Below are 13,555 nucleotides of genomic sequence, written 5' to 3'. Positions count from 1 at the left end.
ATTTTCACACCATACAACTGATAAGGGACGGATAGCAAAGATCTACAAAAAGCTTACACAATTCAACATTGTATTTTTCTTACATACCATTTTGTTGTATCCACTCTTTTAGTGTGTTTAATCACATCCTTTAATTAGAACTCTTAGAAATAACAGCTCATATGAGATTGTAAAACATTTGGGTGTTCTATATTACTGAGTTTCAGGAATACTTAATTAATCTAAAAGAAGCGCTTTTATAAATCAATTTTGACAATACCTATCAGAGAAACACAAAACATAAAACAAAATATATCCATAGAGATTAACATATGGAAAGATATAGGGAATATGTGTTCCACTTAAAGAAGAATCATGGAGAACCCTGCTACCCTCCCCCACCCACAAAGTCAGCACTCTCCGACCAACAGAAAGGAGGGAAAAAAAACAAAACCTAAAACAACCAACAAAAACAAACTACACATCAAGCGGAACTGTGAGTGGAAAGGAACTATTTCAGGCACAACACCCATGAAATGGAACTGTGGAGAACCGTGCAGGAATCGCCACAGAGGTGAACAAATGGCTCCAGGTGCCATTAGAGAAAAACAAAGACTCCAAGGAGACCTACAAATAGCCCAAGGCCAGCCAGTAAGCTTGTGGAGTAAAGCAGCATGCTTAAAAAATATACTCAGATCACGGCTGTCCAGGTCCCCGCGCCTGAGAACTAGGCTTGCAGGGAGATGCCCCAGAGCCCTCATTGAGGTGAATGTCCCTCGCTGAGTAATCTGAAACCAGGCGCCCAGACATGGGAGCAGGGTGCAAAAGGCGCCATTTCTGCAGACACTGAACTGGACTGCAGCCCATGTCCTGGATCTGAGGGCTTTGGAACTGAGACCCGGGGCACGAAATTCAGGGTGTGGGATCCCCACGATGGTGGGGCACAGGGCAGGCACAGCACCCCCACACCATTCAGGCGCTCCACGCCACTCCCACTCTGTTCCCCCTGATGCAAGGGGAAAAAAAAATACAGTTCTGGAAAGATCTCTGGCGCCACCTAGCAAATGGAAAAAAAATCACCAACACCCTATAGTTGGAAACCAAGGATCCCAAAAAACCCTGATATTCTGAGAGAGGTTGGGCAACGCAAACAGGAGTAAGGAGGGAAATAAGGCGTGGAGCAAGACCCCATCCTGGAACTGAGAACCAGGCACAGGATATGGGGCATAGGACACGCCAAAGCAGGGGGCAGGGGCACTGCACAGGGTGACAGCCAGAGTTTGGGATCTGAGAGCCCTGGAACTGAGACCTAGAGTGCAGAATTCAGGGCATGGGATTCATACAACTGTGGGCACAGCACAGCACAGCGTGAACACGGGGCAGACACAGCACCCAACTTGAATAAGAGCCCCTGTGTTGAGGTGCTCCCTTTAACCCCCCCCCCCAGCTTTCTCAGAGAACCACTGGGAAAAGCCAGGGTCAACAAGTACGGGTCACTGGCGCCACCTCGTGACCAGAACTAAATCACCAACTAGCTGATTCCCTGTTGGAACGGAGAAAATGCAGGGGGGGGGGGGGAACTGTAAGGGATGGTGCCCAGCAACACAGCATCAACACCCTGGTGGAATTTTTGCATAACAATGCTGGTCTCAGTCTGGTAAACAGTTTCTGACACCCTTAAAGGAGCACTCCAAAGAGAGGCCCGCCAATACCAGTGGCACAACATCCCAAAGCATAGAACTAATTAGAAAGCAAACAACAGGGAGCAGAAAAAATATGAATAACCAAGCAAGCCTGCAGGAGGACACAACACAAAAAAAAATACAGTAACCAGAGCTCAATGATGACATGGAAGAATTTCTTGGCCTGTAAGATAGATAATTAATAATCATCATGATTAAAAAGCAGAAAGAAAGCAAAAAGGAAAAAAAAAACGATTTGAGACAAATAATCACTGAACTGAGGAATGAAATTGAGACCTTAAGAAAGGAAAGAAAAGAAATGAAGCAATGAAAACAGAATCAATGAAATGGAAGAACGGATCAGTACTATCAAAGATACAGAAATAAAAAGAGCCAAAGAGAAAAGGAGAGAGAAGTGCAAATGAAGCAGTATGAGGAGACTCTTAGATAACCATCAGACTCCATGAAGAGAGGAAATGTAAGAGTTATAGGCATTCCAGAAGGTGAGGAGAGAGACAAAGGAACTGAGAAATTATTCAAGGAGATAATTGAGGAAAACTTCCCAAGAATGAAAAAGGAGATGAATATAGATATACCAGAAGCGAGAATAAATCCCAGTTACCACAATGAAAAGAAAATTTCTGCAAGACACCTAATAGTAAAACATGCAAGAGTCCAAGACAAGGAAAAAAATAAAGAAATTGGCAAGGGGAAGAAACAGATAACTTATAAGGGAAAAGCAATCAGGTTAACTTCTGAATTCTCCGAAGAAACATTATGGGCACCAAGAGAATGGAATAACATATTCAGCAAACTTCAAGACAGCAAATGCCAACCAAGAATAATTTACCCTGCAAAGTTCTCCTTCTTCTAAAAAAAAATATGGACCTTCTCAGACAAACAGAAACTTCAGAAATTCATTACAACTAAATCCCCACACCAAAACATCCTACAAGAAGTCCTAAAGCCAAAATCAATAGAGGAATGAACAAGAAGAACAGACTAAAGCAAGGAATAAAATCACAAAAAAAGACAAAATGGCAAACACAGATGCCAACATATCAATATTAACTCTAACTGTAAACAAATTAAGCTCATCAATGAAAAGACACAGAGTATCAGGCTGGATTAAAAAACAATATCCAACCATCTGATGTCTCCAGGAAACACATTTAACCACAAAAGATGAACATAGACTGAAAATAAAAGGTTGTAAAACAATCCTACAAGAAATTGGACCAAAAAAGAAGGCAGGAACTGCCATACTTATAAGCCAGAAAGAAAAAGAAAAATACTGGATGGTCTCACTCATAGCAGGAATCTAGAAAACTTAAATAAGGGACCAGGAAAATGAATAACTATAAGAAAGTGAAAATCAAAATCAACAAAAAACTATGAAACAGAGACACTTTTTGGGGCATGGGGGGCCGGAGGGGAGGGATTAGAGTCAGAATGGGGGGGTGCAATTGTATGGGGAATATAAAAATAAAATTTATTATTTAAAAAAATAAAAATACTTTGAGTTAAATGACAAGGAGGACAACACTTTCCAGAATGTATGGGATGCAGCAAGAGCAGTAATAGGAGGAAATATATATAGCAATATAGGTTCACATCAACAAACAAAAAAGGACTCAAAGAAACAACCTAATCTCACATCTCAAATAACTAGACAAAGAACAAAAAATCCCTAAAGCATGCAGAATAAAGGAAATAATAAAAATCAAAGCAGAAATAAATGAACTAGAAATTAACAAAAGAACCCAAAAGATCAGTGAAACCAAAAGTTGGTTCTTTGAAAAAATAAACAAAATAGACAAACCTCTAGCAAGGCTCGCAAAGAAAAAAAAATGGGAGAAAACACATATAAATAGGATTATGAATGAAATAGGAGAAATCACAACAGACTCAGTAGAAATCAAAAGAATAATCAGAGATTACTATGAACACTTATACGCAAACAAATTCAACAACATACAAGAGATGGACAAATTCCTAGAATGAAATAATCATCCAAAGTTGGACAAAGAAGAAATAGAACAACTAAAAAGACCAATTACAAGCAGTGAAATTGAAGCACTAATCAAAGCACTCCCCAAAAACAAAACCCAGGCCCAGACGGCTTCACAAATGAATTCCACCAAACATTCAGCAGTGAATTAGTGCCTATCCTAACAAATTGTTTCAAAAAATTGAAAAAAAACGAATACTAACAAATACATTCTATAAAGCCAACATTACACTAATACCAAAGGCCAACAAAGACAGCACAAAAAAAGAAAATTACAGGCCAATCTCCCTAATGAATACTCATGCAAAAATCCTCAACAAAATCCTTGCCAACAGAATACAACAATGCATCCATAAGATAAGTCACCATGACCAAGTAGGATTTATTCCAGGGACACAAGGTTGGTTCAAAATCAATGTAATCTAACACATCAACAACAAAAAAATTATTAAAACCATATAATAATATCCATAGATGCTGAGAAAGCATTTGACAAATTATAACACCCATTTATGATAAAGGCCCTTGAAATTCTCAGGATACAAGGAACATACCTCAACATGATAAAGGCCATATATGACAAGCCCACAGCCAACATCATTCTCAATGGTGAAAAGTTTAAGGCATTCCCATTAAGATCTGGAACAAGACAAGGATGTCCACTCTCACTACTGCTTGTCAACATAATACTGGAATTCCTAGCCAGAGCAATAAGACAAGAGAAAGACATACAAGGAATCCAAATATGCAAGGAAGAAGTCAAACTATCACTATTTGTGGACAATATGATAATATACATAGAAAACCCCAAAAACTTCATAGAAAAACTAATTCAACTAATCAATCAGTTTAGTAAAGTGGCAGGATAAAAAATCAACACACAAAAATCAGTAGCTTTCCTATACACAAACAATAAATCTGAAGATGAGAAATCAAGAAAACCATCTCTTTCATTATTGAAACAAAAAATAAATCAAATACCGGGGAATAAACCTAACAAAAGAAGTAAAGGACCTATACACAGGAAACTACAAAACACTGTTAAAAGAAATAGAAATAGACACAAAGAAATGGAAAGACATCCCCTGCTCATGGATCAGAAGAATTATCATTATCAAAATGGCCATCCTACCAAAAGCAATCTACAGATTCAATGCTATTCCAATGAAAATTTCAATGTCATTCTTCAAAGAAATAGAAAAAATATTGATGATATTCATATGGAGCCACCAAAAACCACAAATAGCCAAAACACTCCTTTAAAAAAAAAAAAAAAAAGATCGTTCCCATTTTTTTTTTTTTCTGGAGCAGATGATCTGGGTTTTATTTATTTTTTTTTATAAATAATAAATTTTATTTTTATATTCCCCATACAATTGCAGCCCCCCCATTCTGACCCCAATCCCTCCCCTCCCGCCCCAGCCCCCCTAAAAGTGTCTCTGGTTCATATTTTTTTGTTGATTTTGATTTTCAATTTCTTATAGTTATTCATTTTCCTGGTCCCTTATTTAAGTTTTCTAGATTCCTGCTATGAGTGAGACCATCCGGTGTTTTTCTTTTTCTTTCTGGCTTATTTCGCTGAGCATGATCCCTTCCAGCGCCATCCATGTTGCTGCAAATTGCATGTGTTTATCTTTTTTGAATGCTGAGTAATATTCCATGGTATATATGTACCACATCTTCTTGATCCAGTCATCTATTTTTGGGCATTTGGGTTGTTTCCAAAGCTTAGCTATTGTAAACAGTGCTGCTATAAACATAGGGGTGCAGGTGTTCTTAGGAATTGATGTTTCTGTGTCCTTTGGGTAAATACCTAGGAGTGGAATTGCTGGATCATATGGAAGCTCTATGTTTAGTAGGTCCAGAAATCTCCACACAGCTCTCCACAGTGGTTGGACCAGTTTGCACTCCCACCAACAGTGCAGAAGAGTTCCTTTTTCTCCACACCCTCGCCAACATTTGTTGTTGCTACTTTTTTTTTAATATGTGCCATTCTCACTGGTTTAAGATGGTATCTCATGGTAGTTTTGATTTGCATTTCCCTGATGACAAGTGATGTTGAACATTTTTTCATATGCCTGTTGGCCATTTGCATTTCCTCTTCAGAGAAGTTTCTTTTTAGCTATTCTGCCCATTTTTTGACTGGATAATTTTCTTTGTTGTTGTTGAGTCTCATCAGCTCTTTGCAGATTTTTGTGATCAGACCTTTATCATTAGTGTTGTGTGCAAAAATGTTCTCGCAGTCGGTGGGGTTTCTCTTTGTTTTTGTTATTGTCTCTTTTGCTGTGCAGAAGCTCTTTAATTTGATGTAGTCCCAGCTGTTTATCTTTGCCTTCACTATCACTGCTTTGGGTGATGTGTCTGTAAAGATGTCTTTGATGTGCAAATCACGTAGTGTTTCGCCTATATTTCCTTCTATATATTTTATGGTTTCAGGTCTTATGTCAAGTTCTTTAATCCATTTTGAGTTGATTTTTCTGTATGGTGTGAGGTAGTGGTCAAGCTTCATTCTTTTGCATGTAGCGACCCAGTTTTCCCAGCACCATTTATTGAACAAACTTTCTTTGCTCCAATGCATAGTCTTTGCTCCTTTGTCAAAGATTAGTTGACCATAAATCTGTGGGTTTATTTCTGGATTTTCTATTTGATTCCATTGGTCTGTGTGTCTGTTCTTGTTCCAATACCATGCAGTTTTGATGATTATGGCTTTGTAGTATAGTTTGAAGTCTGGGAGTGTGATGCCTCCATTTCCTTCTTTTTTTTTTCAGGAGAGCTTTGGCTATTCGGGGTTTTTGGTGATTCCATATGAATTTCATCAATAATTGTTCTATTTCTTTGAAGAATGACATTGAAATTTTGATTGGAATAGCATTAAATCGGTATATTGCTTTTGGTAGGATGGCCATTTTAATGTTTATTCTTCCAATCCATGAGCAGGGGATGTCTTTCCATTTCTTTGTGTCTTCTTCTATTTCTTTTAACAGTGTTTTATAATTTTCTTTGTATAGGTCCTTTACCTCTTTTGTTAGATTTATTCCCAAATATTTGATTTTTTTGTTTCGATAATAAAAGGGATGCTTTTTTTTTTATTTCTTCTTCTTCAGATTTATTGTTTGTGTATAGGAAGGCTACTGACTTTTGCGTGTTGATTTTGTATCCTGCCACTTTACTGAATTGATTGATAAGTTGAATTAGTTTTTCTGTGGAGTTTTTGGGGTTCTCTATGTATATTATCATATCATCTGCAAATAGTGATAGTTTGACTTCTTCTTTTCCTATTTGAATTCCTTGGATGTCTTTCTCTTGTCTTATTGCTCTGGCTAGGACTTCCAGTATTATATTGAAAAGCAGTGGTGAGAGTGGACATCCTTGTCTTGTTCCAGATCTAAATGGAATTGCTTTCAGCTTTTCACCATTGAGGATGATATTGGCTGTTGGCTTGTCATAGATGGCCTTTATGATGTTGAGGTATGTTCCTTGTATCCCAAGAATTCCAAGGGCTTTTATCATGAATGGGTGTTGCACTTTGTCGAAAGCTTTCTCAGCATCTATTGATATTATCATATGGTTTTTATATTTCTTTTTGTTGATGTGTTGGATAACGTTGATTGATTTTCTGATGTTAAACCATCCTTGTGTCCCTGGAATGAATCCTACTTGGTCGTGGTGAATTATCTTATGGATACATTGTTGGATTCTGATAGCTAAAATTTTATTGAGGATTTTTGCATCAGTGTTCATTAGGGAGATTGGCCTGTAGTTTTCCTTTTTTGTGTTGTCCTTATTCGGTTTTGGTATTAGTGTAATGTTGGCTTCATAGAACGTGTTTGGTATTGTCCCTTCCTTCTCAATTTTTTGGAAGAGTTTGTGAAGGATAGGCACTAATTAGTCTCTGAATCTTTGGTAGAATTCATTTGTAAATCCATCAGGTCCTGGGCTTTTGTTTTTGGGAAGGTTTTTGATTACCATTTCAATTTTGCTGCTTGTAATTGGTCTGTTTAGGTGTTCTATTTCTTCTTGATCTAGCTTTGGGTGATTGTAGAGTTGCAGGAATTTGTCCATCTCCTCTAGATTGTTGAACTTGTTTCCATATAACTGTTCATAGTAGTTACTGATTATTCTTTTGATTTCTGCTGTGTCCGTTGTGATTTCTCCTCTTTCATTTATGATCCTGTTTATTTGTGCTTTCTCCCTTTTTTCCTTTGTGAGCCTGGCTAGGGGTTTGTCTATTTTATTGATTTTTTCAAAGAACCAGCTCTTGGTTTCATTGATCTTTTGGATTGTTTTTTTAGTTTCAATTTCATTTATTTCTGCTTTGGTTTTTATTATTTCTTTTCTTCTACTGGTTTTGGGGTTTTTTGTTGTTCTTTTTCTAGATCTCTGAGCTTCGAGATTAGGTTGTTTCTTTGAGTTCTTTCTTGTTTTTTGATGTGAGCTTCTATTCCTATATATTTTCCTCTTATTGCTGCTTTTGCTGCATCCCATACATTTATGATATTAGTGTCCTCCTTGTCATTCAATTCAAAGAATTTTTTAATTTCTTCTTTGATCTCCTCATTAGTCCAGTGGTCTTCCAGTAGTTTGGTTTTTAATCTCCATGAGGTAGAATAGTTCCTTGCCTTCTTTTTATGGTTTATTTCTAATTTGATGCCTTCATGGTCAGAAAAAATGGTTGGTATGATTTCAATCTTGGTGTATCTGTTGATTTTTGTCTTGTGCCCCAGTATGTGATCGATCCTGGAGAATGATCCATGTGCGCTTGAGAAAAATGTGTACTCCGTTTTTTTTGGGTTTAGTGTTCTATAGATGTCTGTTAAGCCCAAATGCTCTAGGTCCTTATTTAGAGCTTTAGTTTCTTTACTTATTTTTTGTCTTGTTGATCTATCCATTGTTGATAGTGGTGTGTTGAAGTCTCCCACTACGTATGTGTTTTCTCTGATGTCTGTTTTCAGAGAGGACAACAGTTGTCTGATATATTTTGGTGCTCCTTCGTTTGGTGAGTATATGTTAATGAGTGTTATTTCTTCTTGAAGTATTGTCCCCTTGATCATAATGTAGTGACCACTGGGGTCTCTTTTTATTTTTTTGAGTTTGAAGTCTATTTTATCTGATATAAGTATAGCTGTTCCTGCTTTCTTTTTTGGTCCATTTGCTTGTAGGATTGTTTTCCATCCTTTAACTTTAAGCCTATTTTTATCTTTTGTAGCTAAATGTGTTTCCTGGAGACAGCAAAAGGTTGGGTTTTGTTTCTTAATCCAGGCTGCAACTCTGTGTCTTTTTATTGAAGAGTTTAGTCCATTTACATTTAGAGTTAATATTGATATGTTAGCATCTGTATTTGCCATTGTGATTTTCTTTCCTTTGATTTTATTTATTTATTCTTTTAATAACTTTTTTTTTGGCCTTCTTTCATTGTTATTCGTCCCTCTGAGGTTCTGGCTTTAGGACTCCTTGTAGTATTTTTTGGAGTGGGGGTTTAGTTGTAATGAAATTCCGGAGTTTCTGTTTGTCTGGGAAGGTCCATATTCTTTCTTCAAAGAGGAAGGAGAGCTTTGCGGGATAGAGTATTCTTGGTTGGCATCTGTTTTCTTGGAGTCTGTTGACTATGTCCCTCCACTCTCTCCTTGCCCGTAGTGTTTCTTCGGAGAAGTCTGATGTCAGCCTGATTGGCTTTCCTTTGAATGTTATCTGTTTCTTCCCTCTTGCCAGCTTCATTATTTTTTCCTTGTCCTGGATTCTTGGGAGCTTTACTATTATGTGTCTTGCTGTATTTTTCCTTTCTTCGTGGAAGTTTGGTGTTCTTCTTGCTTCTTGTATATCAATTTTCAGCTCCTTCTTCACATTTGGGAAGTTCTCTTCAATTATCTCTTTGAATATTTTCTCTGTTCCTACATCTCTCTCCTCTCCTTCTGGTATTCCTATCACTCTTATATTTCCTTTCCTCATGGAGTGAGATAGTTCCCAAAGTCTTTCTTCATTCTTTTTCCTTTGTACTTCTCTTTCCTTTTCTGTTTTGGTTCTTTTTATTTCTGTGTCTTCAAGATTACTTATTCATTCTTCCATTTCATCTATTCTGCTTTCATTGCTTTTCCCAGAATTCTTTAGTTCTTCCATTAATTCTTTGATCTCTTGCATTTCTTTTACTTCCCTCTTTAGGGACTCAATTTCATTCTTCTGACCATTGTTTTCCCTCTCTAGGGACTCGATTGCATTCTTCTGATCGTTGATTATTTTTCCCTTATCATTGTTTTCCTTTATGACTTCTGTCAGTTTTTTAATCACGGCAATTTTAAATTCTCTTTCTGGAAGGCTCAGAAGTTCTTCCAAGTTACTGTCGTTGCAATCTGGGGGCTGGTTTTCTTTTTGTGGTGTGCTTTTTCCCTGGGGAGTTGCTAGGTTGCGTGTGGTTCTTCTCCTCCCTACTGTCTGTTTTCTAATTTGCAGTATGCGTTGGGACAGTGTGTTGTTGGGACTGGCCGGCATCTTGGGCGAGCTTCTCTGCTCCCCTCTGGTTCCTCCTGGAGCCATATGTCAGTTTCAAGCAGTCTTTACTGGAAAAGGTCCCTGTTCTAAAATGCCGATGTGAGGACACACTCCCCTGTGCGCCTGGTCTGCCCGGCGGTGGGTTCCTGCTCCCCCTCTGGGCTTGGACTGCAGGCCAGATGGGGTCTGGCGTGGGTGGACTTCCCCCGCTCACCTCTGGCTCCTGAGGAAGCCTTCTTTACTGAAGAAATGTAGTCTTTACTGAAGAAATGTCCCTGTTCTAAAATGGTGATGTGGGACACACTCCCTGCGCGTCCGGTCTCAGGCACACTCTTCTGCGCGCCTGGTCTGCCCCAGCTGTGGGTGCTCGCTCCCCCTGTGGGCTCAGACTACTGGTCGGAAGGGGCCTGGCGTGGTCTAACTCCCCAGCCACTGGCTCCTCCAGGAGCCTCTGCTGCTTCAAGTCGCTAGGTGGCGCCAGAGATCTCTCCTAGAGCCCTTGGGGAGCTGATTTTCCACCCCGTGGGACTGGGAACAGAGCGGGAATGGTAGGGTAAACCTCAATGGCTTTGGGGTGCTGTGTCTGCCTTGTGCCCCACCGTCGTGGGGAACCCACGCCCCTAATTTCGTGCCCCGGGTCTCAGTTCCAAAGCTCTCAGTTCCAGGACGCGGGCTATAGCCCAGTTCAGTGGCGCGGGAATGGCGCCTTTTGAATCCGGCTCCCTTACCTGGGCGCCTGGTTCCTGCTCACTCACTGAGGGCCTCCGCGCGTCTCCCCGCAAGCCTAGGTCGCAGGCGCGGGGACCTGCGCTTGCTTTTCAACCGCACTGCTTTTCCGTGCGATCCCGATTCTGGTCTGCGCAGCTTTTCCGCGCAATCCCGATCTTGATCCGCGTCTGGTTTTCCAGCGTGCCGCTTTTCCGTGCAAGCTTACCGGGTGGCCTGGGGCTGTGTGCTGGTGCTGGCCTCCTCCTGGGGGGCGGGGTCTCTCTTTAATGGCGCCTGGAGCGCTCCCGTTCACGGGGTGTGGTGGCTGAAATAGTTCCTTTCCACTCACAGTCCCGCTTGCTGCGTAGTTTGTTCTTGTTGGTCCTTTTAGTTTGTTGTTTTCCTCCTCTCTGCTGGTCGGAGAGTGCCGCCTCTGTGGGCGGGGGAGGGGAGCATGGTTCTGCGCTTCCCTCCCTTCTAGTCCTCTTTTATGGCCACTTTCTTCTTCGGGCAGTTTGCTGGAGTCACCCGTTTATCTTCCTTGTCCCAGTTCTCACTGGGACCTGCCGCTTTTCCTCCCTATTAACTTTTTTTAATGGGAGATCTTACTTGCAGCATCTCCTCGCAGCCATGTTGCTCCGCCCATTTTCTCCTTTTTTTTTTTTAAAGGAGTGTTTTGTCTATTTGGGACTCCCTGCACTGTTGGCTGTTGGTGGGAGTGCAAACTGGTCCAACCACTATGGAGAGCTGTGTGGAGATTTCTTGACCTACTAAACATAGAGCTGCCCTATGATCCAACAGTTCCACTCCTAGGTATTTATCCAAAGGACACAGAAACATCAATTCCAAAGAGCACCTGCACGCCTATGTTTATAGCAGCACTATTTACAATAGCTAAGCTTTGGAAACAACCCAAATGCCCAAAAATAGATGACTGGATCAAGAAGATGTGGTACATATACACCATGGAATATTACTTAGCATTCAAAAAAGATAAACACATGCAATTTGCAGCAAGAAGCTTGAAGCTGGAAAGGATCATGCTCAGCAATATAAGCCAGAAAGAAAAAGAAAAATACCGTGTGGTCTCACTCATAGCAGGAATCTAGAAAACTTAAATAAGGGACCAGGAAAATGGATAACTATAAGAAAGTAAAAATCAAAATCAACAAACAACTATGAACCAGAGACACTCAAAGGGAGCTGGGGGGCAGTGAGGGGAGGGATTGGGGTCAAAATAAGGGGGTCGCAATTGTATGGGGAATATAAAAATTAAAAAAATTATATAAAAAAGAAGGGAATGGCGGCATCACTCTGTCAGATTTCAAACTATACTACAAAGCCATAATAATCAAAACTGCATGGTACTGGAACAAGAACAGACACACAGACCAGTGAGACCAAATAGAAAACCCAGAAATAAACCCATAGATTTATGGTCAACTAATATTTGACAAAAGAGCAAAGAATATGCACTGGAGCAAAGAAATATGGTTCAATAAATGGCGCTGGGAAAACTTGGTCACTACATGCAAGAGAATGAAACTTGACTACTACCTCACAACATGCACAAAACCAACTCAAAATGGATTAAAGAACTAGACATAAGACTGAAACCATAAAAATAGAGGGAAATATAGGTGAAACATACATGACATGCACCTCAAAGACATCTTTACAGACACATCACCCAAAGCAGTGATAGTGAAGGCAAAGATAAACAGCTGGGACTACATCAAATTAAAGAGCTTCTGCACAGCAAAAGAGACAATAACAAAAACAAAGAGAAACCCCATCAACTGGGAGAACATTTTTGCACACAACACTAATGATGAAGGACTGATCACAAAAATCCACAAAGAGCTCATGAGTTCAACAAAAACAAAGAAAATAATCCAGTAAAAAAATGGGCGGAACAGCTGAAAACAAACTTCTCCAAAGAGGAAATGCAAATGGCCAACAAGCATATGAAAAAATGTTCAACATCACCTGTAATCAGGGAAATGCAAATCAAAACCACAAAGAGATATCATCTTACACCAGTGAGAATGGCACATATTAAAAAAAAACTAGCAATGACAAATGTTGGCGAGGATGTGGAGAAAAAGAACTCTCCTGCACTGCTGGTGGGAGGGCAAACTGGTCCAATCACTATGGAAAGCTGTATGGAGATTCCTCAATCTACTAAAGACAGATCTTCCATATGATCCAGCAATTCCTCTCCTAGGTATTTACCCAAAGGACACAGAAACATTAATTCCAAAGGGTGCTGCACCCCTATGTTTATAGCAGCACTATTTACAATTGCTAAGCTTTGGAAACAACCTAAATGCCGAAAAATAGATGACTGGATCAAGAAGATGCAGTACATATACACAATGGAATATTACTCAGCAATCAAAAAAGATAAACTCATACAGTTTGCAGCAACATTGATGGAACTGGAAGGGATCATGCTCAGCGAAATAAGCCAGAAAGTACAAGGAAAATACCAGATGGTCTCACTCATTGCAGGAATCTAGAAAACCTAATAAGGAACCAGGAAAAAGAATAACTATAAGAAAGAAAAAATCAAAATCAACAAACAACTATAAACCTGAGACACCCTATAGGGAGTGGGGAAAGGAGTGATTGGGGTCAAAATAAAGGGGGTGCAATTGTATGGTTAATATAAAAATAAAAAAAGAATTGA

This window comes from Talpa europaea (genome assembly GCF_964194135.1).
Source record: "Talpa europaea genome assembly, chromosome: X".
Classification (NCBI taxonomy): domain Eukaryota; kingdom Metazoa; phylum Chordata; class Mammalia; order Eulipotyphla; family Talpidae; genus Talpa; species Talpa europaea.
The sequence above is the reverse complement of the archived record's forward strand: the minus strand, read 5'-3'. Positions refer to the sequence as shown.